Raw genomic sequence first — 8,940 nt, forward strand, 5'->3', positions numbered from 1 at the left:
GCCATTGCTCCTGACATTGCCGCTGGTCCTGACACAGACACTGCACCTGGTACTGACACAGACACTGCTCCTGGCACTGTCACTGCTCCTGACGCTGCTCCAGACACTGCAACTGACACTGGCACTGCCCCTGACACTGATCCTGGCACTGATCCTGCTCCTGACACAGCTTCTGACACTGACACTGCTCCTGACACTGCTCCTGACACAGACACTTCTGCTGATACTGACAATGCTCCTGTCACTGCTTCTGACACTGCTCCTGATACTGACACTATCACTGCTACTGACACTGCTCCTGACACTGACACTGCTCCTGACACTGCTCCAGACGCTCCTCCTGACCCTGACACTGCTCCTGACACAGCTCCTGGCACTGACACTGCTCCTGACACTGACACTACACCTCAACCTGCTCCTGACACTCCTCCTGACACTGACACTGCTCCTGGAACTGCTCCTGACACTGACGCTGCTCCTGATGCTGACACTGACACTGCTCCTGTCACTGCTCCTGACGCTGCTCCAGACACTGCAACTGACACTGACACTGCTGTTGATCCTGACAATGCTCCTGACACTGCTCCTGACACTGATGCTGACACTGCTCATGACTGTGACACTGACACTGACACTGCTCCCGTCACAGACACTGACACTGATCCTGACACTGACACTGCTCCTGTGTCTAACACTTGTCCTGAGACTGCTTCTGACACTGGCTGGTCCTGACACTGCTCCTGACATTGCTCCTGACATTGCCGCTGGTCCTGACACAGACACTGCACCTGGTACTGACACTGACACTGCTCCTGACACTGTCACTGCTCCTGACGCTGCTCCAGACACTGCAACTGTCACTGGCACTGCCCCCGTCACTGATCCTGACACTGACCCTGCTCCTGGCACAGCTTCTGACACTGACACTGCTCCTGACACTGCTCCTGACACTGACACTGCTCCTGACGCTGCTCCAGACACTGCAACTGACACTGGCACTGCCCCCGTCACTGATCCTGACACTGACCCTGCTCCTGACACAGCTTCTGACACTAACACTGCTCCTGACACTGCTCCTGACACTGACACTGCTCCTGGCACTGCTCCTGACACAGACGCTGCTCCTAATACTGACTCTGACACTGCTCCTGGCACTGCTCCTGATACTGCTCCTGGAACTGCTCCTGACACTGACGCTGCTCCTGATGCTGACACTGACACTGCTCCTGTCACTGCTCCTGACGCTGCTCCAGACACTGCAACTGACACTGTCACGGCTCCTCACACTGCTCCTGACACTGACACTGCTCCTGACACTGCTCCTGGCACTGCTCCTGACACTGACACTGCTGCTGATCCTGACAATGCTCCTGACACTGCTCCTGACCCTTATGCTGACAGTGCTCATGACTGTGACACTGACACTGGCACTGCTCCCGTCACAGACACTGACACTGATCCTGACACTGACCCTGCTCCTGTGTCTAATACTTGTCTTGAGACTGCTTCTGACACTGGCTGGTCCTGACACTGCTCCTGACATTGCTCTTGACATTGCCGCTGGTCCTGACACAGACACTGCACCTGGTACTGACACTGACACTGCTCCTGACACTGTCACTGCTCCTGACGCTGCTCCAGACACTGCAACTGACACTGGCACTGCCCCCGTCACTGATCCTGACACTGACACTGCTCCTGACACAGCTTCTGACACTGACACTGCTCCTGACACTGCTCCTGACACAGACACTGCTACTGAACCTAACACTGCTCCTGACACTGCTCCAGACACTGACACTGCTCATGACACTGCTCCAGACACAGACACTGCTGCTGATCCTGACAATGCTCCTGACACTGCACCTGAGACTGACACTGCTCCTGACACTGCTCCTGACACTGCTCCTGACACAGCACCTGACACTGGCAATGACACTGCTCCTGACACTGACACTGACACTGCTCATGACAGTGACTCTGACACTGACACTGCTCCCGGCACAGAGACTGAGGCTGCTCCTGACACTGACACTGCTCCTGTAACTGACACTTGTCCTGAGACTGCTTCTGACACTGGCACTGGTCCTGACACTAATCCTTACATTGGCGCTGGTCCAGACTCTGCTCCTGACACTGACACTGCTCCTGACACTGCTCCTGACACAGACAATGCTGCTGATCCTGAGAATTCTCCAGACACTGCTCCTGACACTGACACTGACACGGATTCTGACACTGACACTGCTCCTGACACTGCTCCTGACACTGGCACTGCTCCTGGCGCTGCTCCTGACACTGACACTGCTCCTGACACTGACGCTGCCCCTGACACTGCACCTGACACTGCTCCTGACACTGTCACTGCTGCTACCACTGCTCCTGACACAGACACTTCTGCTGATACTGACAATGCTCCTGTCACTGCTTCTGACACTGCTCCTGATACTGACACTCTCACTGCTACTGACACTGCTCCTGACACTGACACTACACCTCAAACTGCTCCTGACACTCCTCCTGACACTGACACTGCTCCTGGCGCTGCTCCTGTCACTGACGCTGCTCCTGATGCTGACACTGACACTGCTCCTGGCACTGCACCTGACGCTGCTCCTGACTCTGCTCCTCACACAGGCACTGCACCTGGTACTGACACTGGCACTGCTCCTGACACAGGCACTGTTTCTGGTACTGACACTGACACTGCTACTGACTCTGCTACTGCTCCTGACGCTGCTCCAGACACTGCAACTGACACTGGCACGGCTCCTCACACAGCTCCTGACACTCACACTGCTCCTGACACTGCTCCTGACACTGACACTGCACCTGACACTGCTCCTGGCACTGCAACTGGTCCTGACACTGCTCCTGAAACTGACACTGGTCCTCACACTGCTCCTGACAGTGACACTGCCCCTCACGCTGGTCCTGACAATGATACTGCACCTGACACAACTCCTGAAGTAGCTCCTGTAACTGACACAGCTCCTGACACTGCTCCTGACACTGACACTGACACGGATCCTGACACTGACACTGCTCCTCACACTGCTCCTGACACTGGCACTGCTCCTGGCACTGCTCCTGACACTGACACTGCTCCTGATACTGACACTGACACTGCTCCTGACACTGCTACTGACACTGACACTGCTCCTGACACTGCTCGCGACATTGCTCCAGACACTGACACTGCTCCTGAGACAGCTCGTGACACTGACACTGCTCCTGCCACTGTTCCTGACATTGCTGCTCACACTGACACTCCTCCTGACACTGCTACTGACACTGACACTGCTCCTGACACTGCTCGCGACATTGCTCCAGACACTGACACTGATCCTGACACTGCTCCTGACACTGACACTGCTCCTGGCACTGCTCCTGACACAGCTCCTGACACTGACCCTGCTCCTGACACTGCTCCTGACACTGCTCCAGACACTGACACTGCTCCAGACACAGCTACTGTCACTGACACTGCTCCTGACACTGACACTGCACCTGACACTGCTCCTGGCACTGCAACTGGTCCTGACACTGCTCCTGAAACTGACACTGGTCCTCACACTGCTCCTGACAGTGACGCTGCCCCTCACGCTGGTCCTGACAATGATACTGCACCTGACACAACTCCTGAAATAGCTCCTGTAACTGACACAGCTCCTGGCACTGCTCCTCACACTGCTCCTGACACTGGCACTGCTCCTGGCACTGCTCCTGACACTGACACTGCTCCTGATACTGACACTGACACTGCTCCTGGCACTGCTCCTGACGCTGCTCCAGACACTGCAACTGACACTGACACTGCTGTTGATCCTGACAATGCTCCTGACACTGCTCCTGACACTGATGCTGACACTGCTCATGACTGTGACACTGACACTGACACTGCTCCCGTCACAGACACTGACACTGATCCTGACACTGACACTGCTCCTGTGTCTAACACTTGTCCTGAGACTGCTTCTGACACTGGCTGGTCCTGACACTGCTCCTGACATTGCTCCTGACATTGCCGCTGGTCCTGACACAGACACTGCACCTGGTACTGACACTGACACTGCTCCTGACACTGTCACTGCTCCTGACGCTGCTCCAGACACTGCAACTGTCACTGGCACTGCCCCCGTCACTGATCCTGACACTGACCCTGCTCCTGGCACAGCTTCTGACACTGACACTGCTCCTGACACTGCTCCTGACACTGACACTGCTCCTGACGCTGCTCCAGACACTGCAACTGACACTGGCACTGCCCCCGTCACTGATCCTGACACTGACCCTGCTCCTGACACAGCTTCTGACACTAACACTGCTCCTGACACTGCTCCTGACACTGACACTGCTCCTGGCACTGCTCCTGACACAGACGCTGCTCCTAATACTGACTCTGACACTGCTCCTGGCACTGCTCCTGATACTGCTCCTGGAACTGCTCCTGACACTGACGCTGCTCCTGATGCTGACACTGACACTGCTCCTGTCACTGCTCCTGACGCTGCTCCAGACACTGCAACTGACACTGTCACGGCTCCTCACACTGCTCCTGACACTGACACTGCTCCTGACATTGCTCCTGACACTGACACTGGTCCTGACACTGCTCCTGAAACAGACACTGATCCTCACACAGCTCCTGACACTGACACTGCTCCTCACGCTGCTTCTGATACTCACACTGCTGCTGATCCTGACAATGCTCTTGACACTGCTCAAGACACTGACACTGATACTGCACCTGACACAACTCCTGAAATAGCTCCTGTAACTGACACAGCTCCTGACACTGACACTGCTGCTGAACCTGAGAATTCTCCTGACACTGCTCCTGACACTGACACTGACACGGATCCTGACACTGACACTGCTGCTCACACTGCTCCTGACACTGGCACTGCTCCTGGCACTGCTCCTGACACAGACACTGCTCCTGATACTGACACTGGCACTGCTCCTGACACCGACACAGCTCCTGTCACTGCTCCTGACGCTGACACTGCTCCTGACACTGCTCCTGACACTGACACTGCTCCTGGCGCAGCTCCTGCCACTGACACTGCTCCTGATACTGCTCCTGACACTGCTCCTGACACTGACACTGCTCATGGCACAACTCCTGTCACAGACACCTCTGCTGATACTGACAATGCTCCTGTCACTGCTTCTGACACTGCTCCTGATACTGACACTCTCACTGCCACTGACACTGCTCCTGAAACTGACACTGCCTCTGACACTGCTCCAGACACTCCTCCTGACACTGACACTGCTCCTGACACAGCTCCTGGCACTGACACTGCTCCTGACACTGACACTACACCTCAAACTGCTCCTGACACTCCTCCTGACACTGACACTGCTCCTGGAACTGCTCCTGACACTGACGCTGCTCCTGATGCTGACACTGACACTGCTCCTGTCACTGCTCCTGACGCTGCTCCTGACACTGCTCCTGACACAGGCACTGCACCTGGTACTGACACTGACACTGCTCCTGTCACAGGCACTGTTTCTGGTACTGACACTGACACTGCTACTGACACTGCCACTGCTCCTGACGCTGCTACAGACACTGCAACTGACACTGTCACGGCTCCTCACACTGCTCCTGACACTGACACTGCTCCTGACACTGCTCCTGGCACTGCTCCTGACACTGACACTGCTGCTGATCCTGACAATGCTCCTGACACTGCTCCTGACACTGATGCTGACACTGCTCATGACTGTGACACTGACACTGACACTGCTCCCGTCACAGACACTGATACTGCTCCTGGGTCTGACACTTGTCCTGAGACTGCTTCTGGAACTTGCTGGTCCTGAAACTGCTCCTGACATTGCTCCTGACATTGAAGCTGGTCCTGACACAGACACTGCACCTGGTACTGACACTGACACTGCTCCTGAAACTGTCACTGCTCCTGCCGCTGCTCCAGACACTGCAACTGACACTGGCACTGCCCCTGACACTAATCCTGACACTGACCCTGCTCATGACACAGCTTCTGACACTGACACTGCTCCTGACACTGCTCCTGCCACAGACACTTCTGCTGATACTGACAATGCTCCTGTCACTGCTTCTGACACTGCTCCTGATACTGACACTCTCACTGCTACTGACACTGCTCCTGACACTGACACTGCTCCTGACACTGTTCCAGACACTCCATCTGACACTGACACTGCTCCTGTCACTGCTCCTGACGCTGCTCCTGACACTGCTCCTGACACAGGCACTGCACCTGGTACTGACACTGACACTGCTCCTGACACAGGCACTGTTTCTGGTACTGACACTGACACTGCTACTGACACTGCCACTGCTCCTGACGCTGCTCCAGACAGTGCAACTGGCACTGGCACGGCTCCTCACACTGCTCCTGACACTGACACTGCTCCTGACACTGCTCCTGGCACTGCTCCTGACACTGACACTGCTGCTGATCCTGACAATGCTCCTGACACTGCTCCTGACCCTTATGCTGACAGTGCTCATGACTGTGACACTGACACTGGCACTGCTCCCGTCACAGACACTGACACTGATCCTGACACTGACCCTGCTCCTGTGTCTAATACTTGTCTTGAGACTGCTTCTGACACTGGCTGGTCCTGACACTGCTCCTGACATTGCTCTTGACATTGCCGCTGGTCCTGACACAGACACTGCACCTGGTACTGACACTGACACTGCTCCTGACACTGTCACTGCTCCTGACGCTGCTCCAGACACTGCAACTGACACTGGCACTGCCCCCGTCACTGATCCTGACACTGACACTGCTCCTGACACAGCTTCTGACACTGACACTGCTCCTGACACTGCTCCTGACACAGACACTGCTACTGAACCTAACACTGCTCCTGACACTGCTCCAGACACTGACACTGCTCATGACACTGCTCCAGACACAGACACTGCTGCTGATCCTGACAATGCTCCTGACACTGCACCTGAGACTGACACTGCTCCTGACACTGCTCCTGACACTGCTCCTGACACAGCACCTGACACTGACAATGACACTGCTCCTGACACTGACACTGACACTGCTCATGACAGTGACTCTGACACTGACACTGCTCCCGGCACAGAGACTGAGGCTGCTCCTGACACTGACACTGCTCCTGTAACTGACACTTGTCCTGAGACTGCTTCTGACACTGGCACTGGTCCTGACACTAATCCTTACATTGGCGCTGGTCCAGACTCTGCTCCTGACACTGACACTGCTCCTGACACTGCTCCTGACACAGACAATGCTGCTGATCCTGAGAATTCTCCAGACACTGCTCCTGACACTGACACTGACACGGATTCTGACACTGACACTGCTCCTGACACTGCTCCTGACACTGGCACTGCTCCTGGCGCTGCTCCTGACACTGACACTGCTCCTGACACTGACGCTGCCCCTGACACTGCACCTGACACTGCTCCTGACACTGTCACTGCTGCTACCACTGCTCCTGACACAGACACTTCTGCTGATACTGACAATGCTCCTGTCACTGCTTCTGACACTGCTCCTGATACTTACACTCTCACTGCTACTGACACTGCTCCTGACACTGACACTACACCTCAAACTGCTCCTGACACTCCTCCTGACACTGACACTGCTCCTGGCGCTGCTCCTGTCACTGACGCTGCTCCTGATGCTGACACTGACACTGCTCCTGGCACTGCACCTGACGCTGCTCCTGACTCTGCTCCTCACACAGGCACTGCACCTGGTACTGACACTGGCACTGCTCCTGACACAGGCACTGTTTCTGGTACTGACACTGACACTGCTACTGACTCTGCTACTGCTCCTGACGCTGCTCCAGACACTGCAACTGACACTGGCACGGCTCCTCACACAGCTCCTGACACTCACACTGCTCCTGACACTGCTCCTGACACTGACACTGCACCTGACACTGCTCCTGGCACTGCAACTGGTCCTGACACTGCTCCTGAAACTGACACTGGTCCTCACACTGCTCCTGACAGTGACACTGCCCCTCACGCTGGTCCTGACAATGATACTGCACCTGACACAACTCCTGAAGTAGCTCCTGTAACTGACACAGCTCCTGACACTGCTCCTGACACTGACACTGACACGGATCCTGACACTGACACTGCTCCTCACACTGCTCCTGACACTGGCACTGCTCCTGGCACTGCTCCTGACACTGACACTGCTCCTGATACTGACACTGACACTGCTCCTGACACTGCTACTGACACTGACACTGCTCCTGACACTGCTCGCGACATTGCTCCAGACACTGACACTGCTCCTGAGACAGCTCGTGACACTGACACTGCTCCTGCCACTGCTCCTGACACTGACACTGCTGTTGATCCTGACAATGCTCCTGTCACTGCTTCTGACACTGCTCCTGATACTGACACTTTCACTGCCACTGACACTGCTCCTGAAACTGACACTGCCTCTGACACTGCTCCAGACACTCCTCCTGACACTGACACTGCTCCTGACACAGCTCCTGGCACTGACACTGCTCCTGACACTGACACTACACCTCAAACTGCTCCAGACACTCCTCCTGACACTGACACTGCTCCTGGCGCTGCTCCCGTCACTGACGCTGCTCCTGATGCTGACACTGACACTGCTCCTGGCACTGCTCCTGACGCTGCTCCTGACTCTGCTCCTGACACAGGCACTGCACCTGGTACTGACACTGACACTGCTCCTGACACAGGCACTGTTTCTGGTACTGACACTGACACTGCTACTGACACTGCTACAGCTCCTGACGCTGCTCCAGACACTGCAACTGACACTGGCACGGTTCCTCACACTGCTCCTGACACTGACACTGCTCCTGACACTGCTCCTGACACTGGCACGGCTCCTCACACAGCTCCTGACACTGACACTGCTCCTGACACTGCTCGAGACA

This window comes from Calliopsis andreniformis, unplaced genomic scaffold (assembly GCF_051401765.1).
Source record: "Calliopsis andreniformis isolate RMS-2024a unplaced genomic scaffold, iyCalAndr_principal scaffold0121, whole genome shotgun sequence".
Classification (NCBI taxonomy): domain Eukaryota; kingdom Metazoa; phylum Arthropoda; class Insecta; order Hymenoptera; family Andrenidae; genus Calliopsis; species Calliopsis andreniformis.